At 43.1% G+C, this 17,545-nt stretch overlaps 1 protein-coding gene across 7 annotated transcripts in view; it reads left to right on the forward strand.

Moving 5' to 3' along the window:
* OXR1 (oxidation resistance 1) overlaps positions 1-17,545 on the forward strand; it is a 512,712-nt gene that overhangs the window by 41,714 nt on the left and 453,453 nt on the right. The window contains exon 1 of one of the 7 annotated variants that reach the window (XM_065586016.1): positions 12,951-13,239. The exons of the other annotated variants lie outside the window; for them this stretch is intronic. The gene's annotated coding sequence lies outside the window, so the exon portion shown is untranslated. Of the gene's footprint in view, positions 1-12,950; positions 13,240-17,545 lie in introns of those variants that run through there. 7 annotated transcript variants of the gene reach the window in all.

Here is a 17,545-nt window from a genome sequence, read left to right on the forward strand (position 1 = left end):
GAACTTTTGCTGCTAGCTGTACTGAAGTTAAATGCACACATGCTAAATAACATCACTATTCTATTTTCTTTATATGAAAATCCAAACTTAAATCTTTGAATGAACATCTGTGGGATGGGTCCATTAACTGGCTTCAGCATAGAAATTCCAGAGGAGGAAGATTAAAAAGTGCAGTGTTCATTCACAACACATACATCAGTTGCAGTTATTCACAATTCTGTTACAGCTAGTGAATAAGAAATATAGGTGTAGCGCACAGTCTTTAAAAGTCATCTCACTTTAATAAGCCAGCTTGGGTTTGATTCCTTCTCTCCCCCACAACCCTGAGTCATCTAACTCGTCCTTGAAGACTTCTTTCTTCTCAACAAGAACTCAGTTTTCTAATGCATTTATTTTTTTCTCATTATTTCTCCTGGTGATCACAGTATTTTCACTGCACTTTTTCTAGTTAAGGTCCCCTCTGTATGTTTCTTAGTGTCTGATTTTATTTTCTTTGAAGTTAATGGCAAAAATTCCATTGACTCTAGTGGGTGCAGGAGTGAGGCTTACTGATTAGTATTCCATTTAATCCTCAATCCTACTGTTACCCACTGTACAATATATATTACATATCTAACTCTGTCTGATCCCCAAAAGATATGAGTCTGTTAAAACTTTGAGCTACAGACCTGGTCGTTTAGCTTAAGCTGGAGAGGCTTGTGGTTTTTTTTTTTTTTTTTTTTTTTTTAAAGCTGTGGAGGTCCCTGGTTCAGTCCCTGATGGGGACCAAGAAGGTAGTGGTTACTAAAGTAGAGGCTGTGAATGACCACATGAGGAGCTCAGAACCTCACAGGATCAGGCCTTATGCCAGGAAACTATACTTCATAGGCCTTATCCGAAGCTCATTTAAGTCAGTTGAAACACATCTGTTGACTTCAGTTGTCTATGGGTCAGACCTCAAATATTTTCTTGTAAGTTTTGCAAAACTCTTATCTTCTGAAGAGATTTGCTGATATACTGTATTACTAACTACCAAAGTGACAATAGTCAAATCTGTTGTCTATTGATCTTTCCAAGATGCTAAAAGATGTACAAAGTGTGACTTCCAACCTGGAGAGGCATGTCAGATTTCCAACTGACTTGGCCAAGGGAGGAGGATCACTTTGCAACAGATGTTGGAACCCCATGCAGTTTTTTTTCAAGGCAATTGTATTACATTTATGAATGATTTAATGTATGATTGCATTCTATTCTACAACGTGGGTTACCAACGAAAAACAGAGGTTAAAGTGAGTTACTAAGACAGTAAACAGCTCCAGAGAGCTGTTGGGTGGTTTGTATATAATTACTCAAACTAGGTTTTTCAGAGACCAGGAGGCAAAGAAAGAACTTGAGGATATATAAATGGGGAGTTTAAACATACTAATGGCCTTTATTTTGAGTAAGAAAATGGACATGACATTTTGTCCAAGGAGAGGCCCCAATCCTGAGGTGTTGGAATGACTTTGGCCTTGTAAGCGCTATAAGGCTGATGGACAATTTCTGGTATGTTTGAGTAAGTGTGTAGGAACTTTTTGGGTTTTATATGATTTCTCTGTTGGCAATATACTGTTCATAGCCCTCAGAGAGAAAGCAGTTCACAGAGGCTGGCCTTAAGCCATACTGGCTTGCTGGAGATATTGGTGTATGGCAGGGGGCTGTGAACCCTTATAACACCTGGTGAGAAGGATCAGTGACAGCTGGGAGCCTGAACCCTTAAGAGGGTGCTCTCGAGGGACCATGGAAACAGTTACCTTGAAACTGTGATGCACTGTGTTGTCCATAGACCACCAGGGTTCTAGCTTAAGTCTTGGCTGCCATAGGCTGCACACAGTGCTAATTCAGTCTGTAGATGAAGATTTACTATTTAGTAGGTTCCCACTCTTAGACATGGCTACTTTTAGAAAAAATGGCAGACACCAATCCTAATGTAGCTATATTGCCCCCTTAAAGATAAGATACTATGAACATCTTACCCTGGCATTTTTATTAAATATTCCTTAATCCTACAGAAGATGAGAGAGTAAACAGATGATCCCCTCATTAATAAATGTCAATGGAACAACAGCTAGAGACTACAAATTAGATCCTTTACACCATGAAATATATTTTTAAAAGGGCAAGTGGCTAGACAAGCTAGGTAATAACAAAGAGAAGGCTATTAAAAAGGGAAATCTCTGCAGAAAGACATTTTGTAATGTGGTCAGGAAACTTTGCCTTACAGTATACCGGGCCAGGTGCTTCAGAAGGCTAATGACTGTATATTCATATTTTATTGAATAAATATAGCTCCCATTCACTTATCTCCTTTTGACTATTATAAAATAGGTCTTGTGGAAATGACTGAATTTATCTCTTAATAGAAAAAATAACATTTAGAAAAAAGTTGAATTATGCCACTGTACAATATGTGACAGTTTTGGAATAATTGTAGATTTTTTTTTAAATTAATGGAGATATCCTGTCTCCTTGAACTGGATGACCTTTCAAGGACCCTTCAAGTCCAGCCCCCTGCCTTCACTAGCAGGACCAAGTACTGATTTTTGCCCCAGATCCCTAAGTGGCCCCCTCAAGGATTGAACTCCCAACCCTAGGTTTATCAGGCCAATGCTCAAACCACTGAGCTATCCTTTACTAGAACTGTTGGTTAAAATACATATAGGTACCATTTTGTTAGGTTAAAATCAGAAAAAATGAAACACAACAACTTAGATGAATCTGCTATTGGCTGTTTTCTGAAGTTTCTGTGGACAGGAACACTTCAAAAATCCAACACTTTCCTTGTCATAATAGCGAATGCATCTGCTTATGTGCTTGACCTCTCCTACTTTGCTTACTAGAATCTTCTCCCCTTGGGCCTTTCTAGTACTTGTGTTGCTTCACTCTAATCAGTCCCCACCGCTACAGCCAAAATTACCTTCTGTTTCTTCAACCTCCTAGGCTTATTTGCTGCCCAGAACCTCTGCTCTGCATCATTTATTCTGTTATCTAGTTCCTGGATGTTAGTTCATCAGTTTTAGCTGACTCTCATCCACGGAGGAGAAATAACTCTAACACTGAAGTGCAGTGTTCAGGTGCTCCAGTAACTATCTGACTGCAGCTCAGGAGGGGTAGAGAGAAAGTATCATGTGATCTGCCTTGTCCTGAATGGTGCCATGTGGTGTTTCATCTCTCCTGTTTTTCCTATCAAATTATTTTCAACTTTTGCATTCCTCTACAACTGTGAGGCATAGTTCATCTGTAGCATTAGCAGAGGGTGCATAGAAAGCTGGCATTGGGGAGCTTAAGCAACTTACAATTAGTTCTGCCGGTGTGAAGCTCTGCTCTCTATACTTTTGATTTCATTAAGCTATATTTGCTTGAGGGACAACCAATAACAATTGCCAAATGACCTGTTGGTTTGTTTTTTATGATAATTGAACAATACCTGCCTTCCAGGATCTTCTTCTGAATGGATTGAATTGAGCCTGTAAATGGTCTATTAAAGCTTCTCTAGGCTTTAACATCCTCACTTTCCCTCTTGTACCCTGAGACGTCAGGCTGTCTGTCTAAAGTAAAATCAGTTTCTTCATCTTTAAGAAACAGCATACACTGTTCTTACACGTCTTGATTAGTGCCTTCTGTCCCTACAAGTCAGAGTCTTGATTTTTGGCAGATGTTCACCATCTTCATACATAATAACAGATGCAAAAGAACTATTTAATCATCATTAATGTCGCAGGAGCATTCTCAAGAAAAGGATAATCTTTCCCTTTGACGTTCATCTATTGTGTAGGTGCCTCACAATAAAATCTTTTGATTCATCAGATTAGATGCTCAATAAAAGAGGTTTTTTTGTTTTTGTTTCAGTTCTTCTATTCTTTTTTCATACTTCTGTAGAGGTTTGTCTCTTTATGATTAGGGGGAAAATAATTAAATTTTAAACCATCCTAGTTATTCCTGATTACGGACTTTCCAGTATGTGTCCTCCCTGTATATTTTCAGTGCTTTTTATTAATGATAAATAATTGGTAATACACTAATTGTGGCTAGAGAGAGATGATGTTTCTACTTTTAAAAATTTGGGAGAATCTCAAATGCTGTGTAGGTAGGAACTCACTTTTGTCCCAAAGTATCCTGAAATCACAGAAGAAGAGTCAGTGGGCTGCCATGAGGGTGGAAGAGGACAAAGTTATCTCCAAAAAGGAGATGAAATTTCAGAGTGACTGTCTGGCAGTCTCGTTCTGTCTTCAGTTAAGAAGTACTTTATGTTGTTTTGTCTTTTTTAAAAATTAAATATCAAATAAATAAAAAAAGAGTCTAGGAGACTTCCTCTCCGCTGTGAGAGTAGTGTAGATTTGTCTTTGGAATACCTGCAGGCAGAGAATCAAGATCCGAAGAGGAATGAGCAGTACAACCAGGCTTTAATATAGTATAGGACTCTATCCTATGTGGATTATAATGCTTTTGTGAAGTAGATGCTACTATAAAAGCTGGGCAATGAGGCAGAGAAAGATACCTGGTATTATGTGGAGAGGCAGGAGACTAAATGAAAGAGCAGTTAAAGGTGAAGGACATCTAGAAGATATGAATCTGCTTAAGTTGGTCATATTACTAATATTTATTTATTAAGAACTGGAGAGCAACGGCTGATTAACTAGGCTGTCTAGAGAAACAGACTGATAGTACTTACAAGCCCTGTCCTGCAGGGATCAGTTCTTGGCCCTATGATATTTAACATTTTTATCAATGACCTGGAAGACAACCTAAAATCATCACTGATAAAGTTTGCAGATGACACAAAAATTGGGGGAGTGGTAGATAATGAAGAGGACAGATCACAGATTTAGAGTGATCTGGATAACTTGATAAGCTGGGCACAAGCAAACAATATGTAAATGTATACATCTAGGAACACGGAATGTAGCCCATACTTACAGGATGGGGGACTCTGTCCTGGAAACAGGGACTCTGCAAAAAGATTTGGGGTTATAGTGCATAATCAGCTGACCGTGAGCTCCCAAAGTGTCGACTCTGTGGCCAAAGGGACTACAGTATTATTATCCTTGGTTCCATAAACAGGAGACTCTCAAGTAGGAGTAGAGGTTATTTTACCTCCATATTTGACACCGGTGTGAAAGCTGCTGGAATGCTATGTCTAGAGCTGGTGTCCTCAATTCAAGAAGGCTGTTGATAAGTTGGAATGGGTTCAAAGCAGAGCCACGAGAATGATTAAAGGGTAAGACAACATGCCGTATAGTGATAGACTCAAGGAGCTCAATCAATTTAGCTTAACAAAGAGACGGTTAAGGCATGACTTAATTACAGCCTATAAATACCTACATGGGGAACAAATATTTAATAATAGGAGTACTTGTGGCACCTTAGAGACTAACAAATTTATTTGAGCATAAGCTTTTGTGGGTTACAGCCCACTTCATTGGATGCATAGAATGGAGCATATAGTAAGGAGATATATACACACATACAGAGAACATGAAAAGGTGGGAGTTGTCCTACCAACTCTAAGAGGCTAATTAATTAAGAGAAAAAAACTTTTGTAGTGATAATCAATCTACCAATGTGATATATACCATCATGTGCCAGCAGTGCCCCTCTGCCATGTACATTGGCCAAACTGGACAGTCTCTACACAAAAGAATAAATGGACACACATCTGACATCAGGAATCATAACATTCAAAAACCAGTAGGAAAACACTTCAACCTCTCTGGCCACGCAGTAACAGACTTAAAGGTGGCAATTTTGCAACAGAAAAGCTTTAAAAACAGACTCCAACGAGAAACTGCTGAACTTGAATTAATATGCAAATTAGACACCATCAACTTAGGCTTGAATAGAGACTGGGAATGGCTGAGCCATTACACACATTGAATCTATTTCCCAATGTTAAGTATTCTCTCACCTCTTGTCAAACTGTCTGTAATGGGCTATCTTGATTATCACTACAAAAGTTTTTTCTCTTAATTAATTAGCCTCTTAGAGTTGATAGGACAACTCCCACCTTTTCATGTACTCAGTATGTGTATTTATGTCTCCTTACTATATGCTCCATTTTATGCATCCGATGAAGTGGGCTGTAGCCCACAAAAGCTTATGCTCAAATAAATTTGTTAGTCTCTAAGGTACCACAAGTATTCCTGTTCTTTTTGCGGATACAGACTAACACGGCTGCTACTCTGAAACCTGACCTTTAATAATAGGCTCTTTAGTCTAACAGAGGAAGGTATAACACAATCTAATGGCTGGAAGCTGAAGCTAGACAAATTCAGACCGGAAATATGGTGTAAAGTTTTAAGTGAGGGTAATTAATCATTGGAACAAATTACCAAAGGTTGAGGTGGATTCTCCATCACTTGCAATTTTAAAATCAATATTTTATTTTTTTTCTAAAATTCTAGGAATTATTTTGGGAAAGTTCTATGGCATGTGTTATACAGGAGGTCAGATTAGATCAGGGATCGGCAACCTTTGGCCTGCGGCTCGCCAGGGTAAGCCTCCTGGCGGGCCGGGCCAGTTTGTTTACCTGCCGTGTCCGCAAGTTCAGCCGATCGCGGTTCCCAGTTGCTGCGGTTCACTGTCCCGCAGCCCCCATTGGTCTGGGAAGCAGCACGGCTGAGGGATGTGCTGGCCGCAGCTTCCCGCAGCCCCCATTGCTTACCCTGGTGAGCCATGGGCCAAAGGTTGCCGATCCCTGATCTAATCTGACCTCCTGTATAACACAGGCCATCGAACTTTCCCAAAATAATTCCTAGAATTTTATAAAAGGTTGCTGAGCCCTGGATTTGATGATCACAGTGGTCCCTTCTGGCCTTAAAATCTATGAATGTTTGTCTGTCTCAGAATGAATACTCTAGGATTGTCTTGCAGTGGACAGAATGAAGCTGCCATGGTGAACTGTATGTTAAAATTAAGATCATGTAACAAACATAGTGTAATTAATAAAATACAATTACAGTGTACGAAGATTTAAATTAACAGGCTTACAAACATAATCCTAATAAGCAATGTTAGATCCTTGGAAACTGTTAAAAGTGGCTGCCATAAAGGACTGTTGACAGATGAAATGTTCACCAAAATCAAATCCATCAAATATAAATAACTTATAAACAGAGTCCGATAGTATTTCTTTTTCAGATAGCAAAGGAGCTCTGTGGCAAAAACAGTTCTTGATAATACAAGGCAAAAATTACAAAAAAAATTAGAATGAATAATGTGAATACTTCCCCATGGCCACAATCTTGGCAGGTCTAGTTATTTATGCTAAGAAAGTGAATTATTTATTCATTTTTACTACAGGACTGACCTTTGGAACAACAACAGATGGTAATTTTCCTGGTTTATTTCAAAGCGTGACAATTTCTGTTGATGTATTTAGTCATAGTTCACGTAAATCAGAATTTACCTTTTATTATTGTATTCCCTTTGTCTCCATTTGCAAAGTACTTAATTTTATTGGTGTGTTAATTTTAACATGTTTTAGTTGCTTAATTATATAAAGAACAATTACAGTAGAGTCACCAGAGTATCTCTGAGAAACCCTGCTTGCCAAGGTAAAACTTTTTTTATGTGAGAGGGAGGGTAATTTCATTGCAAATATAAGTAAATTTTGGTGGTAGGCTTTATAAATAAGTAAATCAGGCAAGAAGGATGCGTCTTTTAATTCTGAAATCTAAACATTACAGATCCAAAGAGTTTAAGTATAATCTCACAACTTCTTTTCACTTAATATAAATAATGTATTATTTTCAGTTTAAACAATATATCTGTGTAGATAATTCATAGACTTTTTTTTTTTTTTTTAAGGCCAAGGGGGACCATTAAATCATTTACTTTGATCTCCTGTGTAGCCCAGGCCAATACATTTCACCACTTACCGCTCTGTTGAGCCCAGTAACTTGTGTTTGGCTAAAGCACATCTTCCAGAAAGGCATACTGTGTGTCTGTATAAACATTCTAAACTTACTGTATGGAAATCTACAACTTACTTTGTTTCTGACTTCTTTACATTATCGTACGGTACGCAAGAACTTGGGTGCAACTTCAGATGCCATTGAACCTCAAGATCTTTGAAGGCCAACACACTGGCATTATATTTGCTACCTGATTACTACCTATTTGCCACTGATGGTTTGGGTAGTTCAGACCAAGTGAGAAGCAGCTCTGGAGAAATTAGCCTATTAGGAGTGCAAGGAAAAGTGAATTCTTTCATATGCCAGAGGCATTTAAAAAAAATCTTCCTGTATTACATCTCAACATAGCTATAAGTTATTTCAATATGTCATTGATAGAGAGAGGCAAGATCTCCTTCCAAGCCAGTGATTGGAGAAAAAGCACTGAGAACCATAAGGGGCCACTGGTCCGTGTCTGAGGCTTGTAGGTACCACAGCAGTGGAAATAAGCAATAGCTTCTATTTTTACTTGTTTTAAGCTTATCTTGAGGATTTTATTGGGGGTCTTTTTGGTCGGTGTTGGTCTTCCTCTTTCATTTTGTCTTTTCTCAATCCTATAGTTTTGAGACCTCTGGTGGTGGTGCTGGGTGTTTCAGATTGGGTTTTTCTAAGAACCAGAAAATGTTTCTTGCCCACTCCTAATCTACTGGATACAGGTTTAATTCCACTACATTACAAACTACACTGAACTTGAAAATACAGTAAAAGCTTTATCTGGCATGTTGGGAGAATATGGGGGTGCTGGTAAGTCAAAAATTCTGGTTAACTAAGACAGAGGGAGTTTGGCTGCAAGATGGGGCTGGAGGGGTGCGGAGTGCAGGCTGTGGGAGGGAGTTTGGATGGGGAAGGGGGCTCGGAGCAGGGGATTGGAGTGCGGGAGGGGTTTTGGGGTGCTGGATCCGGGCGGTGCTCATCTTGGGTGGCTCCCTGCAATCGGTGACATATCCCTGCTGCTCCTAGGCGTCGGCGTATCCAGGCGGCTCTGCGTGCTGCTTCTGCCTGCAGGTGCCATCCCCGGCCAATGGGAGCTGCGGAGCCAGTGCTTGGGGCAGGGAGGGGGCAGCTCACAGCCCCCCGGCAGTTCCTCTGCCTAGGAGCAGCAGGGACATATCACCACTTGCAGGGAGCCATCCAAGGTGAGCGCTGCCTGGATTCGACACCCTGAATCCCCTCCCACACCCCAACCCGCTGCCCCAAGCTCCCTCCCAGAGCCCGCGCCCCACATCCCCTCCCAAAATGCTGGTTTCTAGAGCTTTCTGGTTGGTAAAGTGCCAGGTAACACAGCATTTACTGTACATTGGGTAAAATATTCAAAAATTCCTATGCCCCATTTTCATAAGTGGAGGTTGTGTGATTTAACTGGGTGCAGAAACACTTGACAATATACAGGGCCTGCCTTCAGTGTAAGAAAATTATGACGTTAGTCATATGACTGTTACATCTGACTGCATGTACAATATTTTTTATTTTATATGTTGTGTATTTTTATTCACATTTTATACACTTTACATATTTGCATGGGTAAGGTACTTATGAGGAAGGCCATTTTGTATTGTTAAAGTTTTTTAACAATGGGATGAGGACTGTAAGCTAAATATAATAATAATTTAATTGTGTACCTAGCATGATATTGACTCCACTGGACAATTGTTGGGAAATATGAATGAAACTGGGCCTTATTCTAGTCCCTTTGACACTACACTTATTGCTTCCTTTCTAACTAGGCTGTGTCTAGAGATAATACAAGTAAATAATCAATTGCTAAATCAGTCTTTCATCCACTTTTGAATTTCATCATAAACATGATACTTAACCATATATGCCACATCAGTCTTTTAATGCAGCACTGTATCAAAAACTGCCTTGAAGTGCAAGTACATTATATCCATTGTCTCATCCCTATCAACTCATTGTCATTTTTTAAAAGACATTAATAGGAGGGTATGTCTATACTGCAATGTAACCCCAGGTTTAGTGGGACTCGACTCAGCTGACCCTGGGTTAGAGAACCCAGGGCATGAGCACCTACACTGATTGTTAACCCTATGTTAAGAATTTCCTAACATAGTCTCGAACCTGGACCTCTGGAGTCCACGCTGCAGCACGCAGACCTGAGTCAAACCAGCCATATCCCAGACTCTCTAGCACCCTCCTATTGCATTGTAGGAAAACTTGACTCTGCACCCTGCACATTACAGGAAGTTAGAACAGCCCACCAATGCAACGCCAAGCAGTCCTTTCTGTCTGTGTGCACCCAGCTACTGGAGCCAGCAACATGGCAGAGGCAACTTTTTAAAACTTCTCTTGCTTGTGCTTTTACTCCTATGTCAGGAAATGGGCAGAGCTTCTATGATGCACTGTTGAACATTTAGATGGCATTTTCTGACCCGCCAAAGGCACCTACCACAGCTTATGAGGGAGGAGGAGGAAGCATATCCGGGGATGGGAGACTCACACTGGCTGTGTTCATGACACACTATACAGTAGCTAATGCTCCTTCTGTACACTGGCTCTTCTAGTGCAGGGCCACAAACACAGACTTGTGGGATCATATAGTCATGCAAACCTGGAATGACCAGCAGTGGGTCCAGAACTTTCTCAAGAAGAAAGCTACATATCTGGAGCTTTGTGAGTAGCTTGTCCTGATTCTCCAGCGTAAAGATACATGCATGCAGGTGCCTTTGCCGGTCCAGAGGTGGGTTGCTGTAACCATCTGGAAGCTGGCTACTGCAGGTCCATTGTCACCAGTTTGGTGTTGGGAAGTCCGCTGTGGTTGAAGTGGTGATGGAGGTTTCTGAAGCAATCAGATGTGTGGTTTACCCAAGGGTGGCAGGCATAAAAGGTATTCCTGAAGTAATTGCTGGCTTTGAGAGAATGGGGTTTCCAATCTGCACTGGGGTCACTGATGGGACTCGTGATCATAGTTTGCCCTCCTCAAGGAGCAAATGGGTGCATAAACTGCAGAGGGTACTACTCCATCATTATGCAGACCTTCGTGGACCACAGAGGTCAATTTATGAACATCAGGGTGGGCTGCACTGGGAAGGTTAATGATTCCAGGGCTTTTTGCAGATTGGTAGTCTACGTTCGTGGACAGGCTGGGACACTCTTCCCACCAAATAACATTGTCATAAGTGGAGTTACTGTCCTCACCATTATTCTGAGGGATCATGCATACCCTGCATACTTTTGCTTTGGCTTATGAAATCATACCCAGACTTAAGAGGCCGCGGGCAAAGATGGCTTAATGACACTCTCAGCAGGTGTCGAATGGTTGTTGAACATGCTTTTTGCAGACTGAAATCCCATTGGAGATGTCTACTGGATTTGGATTCCAGTGTCATCAATGCTGTCTGCATTACTGCGGCTTGCTGTGCTCTTCACAATCTTTGTGAAGCCAGAGGTGAGCCCTTTCCCACTGAATGGACCTATCACAGTGAGGGGCTGCTGAATTGATATGCTCAGCCAGAAAGTGTAGCTGTCAAAGCTGGAGCTGGATGCACCCAGGCAACAGAAGTCAGGGATGCTTTGTGCTCCCACATAATGGATTTGCATGGCCCAATGGAAGAAGGGGAATAGTGCCTTTATGAATGCGCTTTTGAGGGATGAGGTAAAATGAATTGATTGTGTGGGGTTACAGTGCTTGGGGAGGGGTAGGAAGTTGATTGCCATGCAATGAAATTATGAAATGGTGGGATTGATGTAAGGAAGTGATTGAAGTATGGATTGCTGGAGGATTCTCAGAATCAGCTAGGAAGACCGACGCACTAACATCAGCATTCTCTCTGCTGCCAACATCAGCAGTATAGGAGCACGGGTCATGAAACACCAACTCTGCTGGGCTGGCCACTGTGTACGTATGCCTGACACTCGCCTCTCGAAGCAAGTACTCGTCTCTCAGTTAAGTCAGGGAAGAAGGGCTCACGGAGGGCAGCAAAAGTGTTTCAAAGACATACTGAAAGTACACCTTAAAAAGAGAGGCATCAACCCAACAAACCGGGAGGACTTGGCATGGAACAGAACACAGCGGCGCCACACCATACACCAAACCGCAGCTCACCTTGAGGAGAACAGACGTGCTTATGAGACAGAGAAGCGACAAAGGAGGAAAGAAAGGGCACAACAGTCCAGCCAACAACTATGTCTCCTCCAAGATTACACCTGCCACTTCTGTGGGAAAATCTACAGGGGAAGAATTGGGCTTCTCAGCCACTTAAAAACTCACCAATGAACCCCCTTGGCAGACATCATCCTTGCATCAAGGGATAGCCGAAGAAGCTATATCTATTGAAGAATAGATATTTAGTGTTTGCATACTAATTCCTAATTGTCCCTGATCATTTGTTTACCTCTGTTTTTTTAAATACACATTGAATATGATTTGATGCAGTGATGCAATAAACATTTTTGGTGAAATAAAAAGCTTTATTTAACATGTATTTGAAAAGAACAACATTCACCCATTGGCAGGCAGGCCAGCTGCCAATACCCCACCAGTACACCTGTAACAACAGAATCTTTAAACAATTTTTTTTTTTAATGAATGAATGAATAAGTGCACACAGTGAAGTCCTGTACGTGCCAGAAACCATCTACCATTGCATATCTCCTGGCCCTAGTTCTCCTTTCCCTGTTTGCTGTGCACTGGGCACTGGGATAGGGTGGTAGAGACATCCACAGGGGAGGTGGTGGCATGGAGGGATGAATGGGGCAAGGTTGCCCTGCCAGCCACTCCTGGAGCACAATTGCATGGGCCACCCTGCCATGGAGTTGTCCAAGCTGTTTCTGGACTGCATCCCAAGTACCATGCAGGGGACTCAGACCATAGTGTGGGTGATGCAGCAGGAGCCGGTATTCTTGTGATCATTAGTGATATCAGGTGCTAAAACAGTTCTTTCTGCTGAGCTCTGTTCACCTCCCTTAGCTGCCATTCCTGTTCCAGGAACTGCGAAGAAAACGTGGCTCTGGGAAGAAGGATAAAGGAGTTTGAGGCGCAAGTGGTGTTCTCGTCCATCCTCCCTGTGCAAGGAAAAGGCCGGGGTAGAGACCGTCGAATCGTGGAAGTCAACGAATGGCTACGCAGGTGGTGTCGGAGAGAAGGCTTTGGATTCTTCGACCATGGGATGGTGTTCCAAGAAGAAGGAGTCCTAGGCAGAGACGGGCTCCACCTAACGAAGAGAGGGAAGAGCATCTTCGCCAGCAGGCTGGCTAACCTAGTGAGGAGGGCTTTACACTAGGTTCACCGGGGGAAGGAGACCAAAGCCCTGAGGTAAGTGGGGAAATGGGATCCTGGGAGGAAGCACAAGCAGGAGAGCGCAAGAGGGGAGGACTCCTGTCTCATGCTGAGAAAGAGGGACGATCGATGAGTTATCTTAAGTGCCTGTACACAAATGCAAGAAGCCTGGGAAACAAGCAGGGAGAACTGGAAGTCCTGGCACAGTCAGGGAACTATGATGTGATTGGAATAACAGAGACTTGGTGGGATAACTCACATGACTGGAGTTCTGTCATGGATGGATATAAACTGTTCAGGAAGGACAGGCAGGGCAGAAAAGGTGGGGGAGTTGCGTTGTATGTAAGAGAGGAGTATGACTGCTCAGAGCTCCGGTATGAAACTGCAGAAAAACCTGAGTGTCTCTGGATAAAGTTGAGAAGTGTGAGCAACAAGGGTGATGTCGTGGTTGGAGTCTGCTATAGACCACCAGACCAGGGGGATGAGGTGGACGAGGCTTTCTTCTGGCAACTAGCAGAAGTTGCTAGATCGCAGGCCCTGGTTCTCATGGGAGACTTTAATCACCCTGATATCTGCTGGGAGAGCAATACAGCGGTGCACAGGCAATCCAGGAAATTTTTGGAAAGTGTAGGGGACAATTTCCTGGTGCAAGTGCTGGAGGAACCAACTAGGGGCAGAGCTTTTCTTGACCTGCTACTCACAAACAGGGAAGAATTAGTAGGGGAAGCAAAAGTGGATGGGAACCTGGGAGGCAGTGACCATGAGTTGGTCGAGTTCAGGATCCTGACACCAGGAAGAAAGGAGAGCAGCAGAATACGGACCCTGGACTTCAGAAAAGCAGACTTTGACTCCCTCAGGGAACAGATGGGCAGGATCCCCTGGGAGAATAACATGAAGGGCAAAGGGGTCCAGGAGAGCTGGCTGTATTTTAAAGAATCCTTATTGAGGTTGCAGTAACAAACCATCCCGATGTGTAGAAAGAATAGTAAATATGGCAGGCGACCAGCTTGGCTAAACAGTGAAATCCTTGCTGATCTTAAACGCAAAAAAGAAGCTTACAAGAAGTGGAAGATTGGACAAATGACCAGGGAGGAGTATAAAAATATTGCTCAGGCATGCAGGAATGAAATCAGGAAGGCCAAATCACACTTGGAGTTGCAGTTAGCAAGAGATGTTAAGAGTAACAAGAAGGGTTTCTACAGGTATGTTAGCAAGAAGAAGAAAATCAAGGAAAGTGTGGGCCCCTTACTGAATGAGGGAGGCAACCTAGTGACCGAGGATGTGGAAAAAGCTAATGTACTCAATGATTTTTTTGCCTCTGTCTTCATGCACAAGGTCAGCTCCCAGATTGCTGCACTGGGCAGTACAGCATGGGGAGAAGGTGACCAACCCTCTGTGGAGAAAGAAGTGGTTCGGGACTATTTAGAAAAACTGGACGTGCACAAGTCCATGGGGCCAGATGCGCTGCATCCGAGGGTGCTAAAGGAGTTGGCGGGTGAGATTGCAGAGCCATTAGCCATTATTTTTGAAAACTCATGGCGATCGGGGGAGGTCCCGGATGACTGGAAAAAGGCTAATGTAGTGCCCATCTTTAAAAAGGGGAAGAAGGAGGATCCGGGGAACTACAGGCCAGTCAGCCTCACCTCAGTCCCTGGAAAAATCATGGAGCAGGTCCTCAAGGAATCAATTATGAAACATTTAGAGGAGAGGAAAGTGATCAGGAACAGTCAGCATGGATTCAGGAAGGGGAAGTCGTGCCTGACTAACTTAATTGCCTTCTATGATGAGATAACTGGCTCTGTGGATGAGGGGAAAGCAGTGGATGTGTTATTCCTTGACTTTAGCAAAGCTTTTGATACGGTCTCCCACAGTATTCTTGCCGCCAAGTTAAAGAAGTATGGGCTGGATGAATGGACTGTAAGGTGGATAGAAAGCTGGCTAGATCGTCGGGCTCAACGGGTAGTGATCAATGGCTCCATGTCTGGTTGGCAGCCGGTTTCAAGCGGAGTGCCCCAAGGGTCGGTCCTGTTTTGGTTTTGGTCCCCACACTACAAGAAGGATGTGCAAAAATTGGAAAGAGTCCAGCGGAGGGCAACAAAAATGATTAGGGGTCTGGAGCATATGACTTATGAGGAGAGGCTGAGGGAACTGGGATTGTTTAGTCTCCAGAAGAGAAGAATGAGGGGGGATTTGATAGCAGCCTTCAACTACCTGAAGGGGGGTTCCAAAGAGGATGGAGCTCGGCTGTTCTCAGTGGTGGCAGATGTCAGAACAAAGAGCAATGGTCTCAAGTTGCAGTGGGGGAGGTCCAGGTTGGATATCAGGAAAAACTGTTTCACTAGGAGGGTGGCGAAACACTGGAATGCGTTACCTAGGGAGGTGGTGGAGTCTCCTTCCTTGGAGGTTTTTAAGGCCCGGCTTGACAAAGCCCTGGCTGGGATGATTTAGCTGGGAATTGGTCCTGCTTTGAGCAGGGGGTTGGACTAGATGACCTCTTGAGGTCCCTTCCAACTCTGATATTCTATGATTCTATGATTCTATGCATGCGCTTGCATTGAAACCCTGACCTCACGCTCATGCTGGCTGCACAGCTTTTCTGCTTGCCTCTCACCAAGCCTTTCCTCTGGCCGTGAGTCCCTCTGTCTTTGGTATTGGACCTGCTTGTTGGTCCTGTTCAGAACGTCAACCATAAGTTCATCATGGAAATGCTTCCTTTTGGAACAGTCCCTGAAGGTATGTTGGCCTAGGCTTCTGCTGCAGTGTGGGTGAACTTTGGAGGTACTGCAGCCAGTAGAGGTTCAAGGAGCCTGGAATAGGATAAGACATAGGATTATTCTCTCAAATAGCTCCGTGCAGGAGCATAGAAAAAATCCTTATGGAATTTCAAGGGCATAAAACGTTACTTTTCCAGTGTAACTTTGATATATTGTGGGAGGGATGCTTCAAACTGCAGAAGCTTCCTGGACACAGGTTGGTTAATTGCAGCAAAAGAAGTGCAGAGATAATGACGATTTAAAAATTCAAAGCTGTTTTTTGTTTTCTAAGAATTGCAGAATTAGTTGGGTTGGGGTTGGGCGTGGTCAGTGGCCATGCTACAAAAGCTTTTTCTATCATTTCAGGCCTACCACATTTTGGAGGACATAATCATTCTTGTGGTGCCTGATTTGCAAAGGGAAATGTTATTCCGAGCTGTTAATGGAAAGCCTGCAGTGTATGCAATCAAAGTATTAAAATGTATAGTGACTGGAGTGGGCTGGTCAGCTACTGAAGTGGCCCTGGAAAATGATGCCTTTCCCTGAAATGTGACTCTCTATCTGGAATTCCTGCTGCAGGGCAAGTTTGCAGCTATCAGCACCTAGGATTGGGTCAGAATTTGTGAGGGGATCAGCAAGATGCTGTGTTAGTTTCCACATGGCTTAGCCTGTTATAGCTGCATGCAAACACACAGAACTCCACAGCCATCCTCCTTACCCCCACCACCGCGTATTTCTAGAAAAAAAATTCAAACCCCAGTCAAATTTGGCACAAATTACTTTGTCCCTATGGGCTGAATGGACTACCTATAATTGAAATGGACTAGATTTGTAAATGGAAAACACTTCCCCGCCCGCCCGCAGTTCAGTGTTTCCAGGCAGCTTGTTACATGGTAGAGTGGTTACAGCCTGGTGTATTTATGGGCATGGTAATATAAGGTGGTGGCTATTTTTAGGAAATAGGAATAGCCCTAGCAAAAATCTCTACTGTCTCAAGTAAAAATACACTTTCAAAGTGTTCTTACTGTTTGCATTTCCCGGTCGCCATTTTGAACTGCACGTGGTGAAGGGGGAAGAGTGGGGGAAGCCAAGCTGCTGTTGGCATACAATCCACCATTAGCAGGTATGTGCTGCTAGCTGGTGCCTGTAATAACTTTTGCATTGTTTCAAATATTGGCAATCCCTCCCATTGCTGTATTAATAAACATTCAAATGGGGCCAGAAACTTGCCGGGCTCAGGGGCAGTTTTTGTCCCTTCTGTCTGCTGCAGGCTCCATGGTGGGTTGTTCCTGATGGGGAGCATCAAACAGCTCCTCTGAGCATGGCCTCAGGCTGTGCTGCTGGTGCTCCTGCTCCAAAGCCTCCTTTGGGACTGATTTCAGCAACAGTGTGACTTCACAGTGCTCACTTGGCACCTGTAGCTGGGTTCCTTCAGTTCCCATGCTGGATTCTGAGGCCTGCAGGGTGCCATCCTGGCTGACCAGGTTATCCTGCACCACCGTTGGCGCTGTGTTTTGGTGCAGTGCCCAGCACCCAGTCAAACTTGTTGTAAAATGGGCATGATGTCAGCAAGTTGCCAGAGGTTTGGT

The sequence above is a fragment of the Chrysemys picta genome, chromosome 2, assembly GCF_011386835.1.
Source record: "Chrysemys picta bellii isolate R12L10 chromosome 2, ASM1138683v2, whole genome shotgun sequence".
Taxonomy (NCBI): Eukaryota; Metazoa; Chordata; order Testudines; family Emydidae; genus Chrysemys; species Chrysemys picta.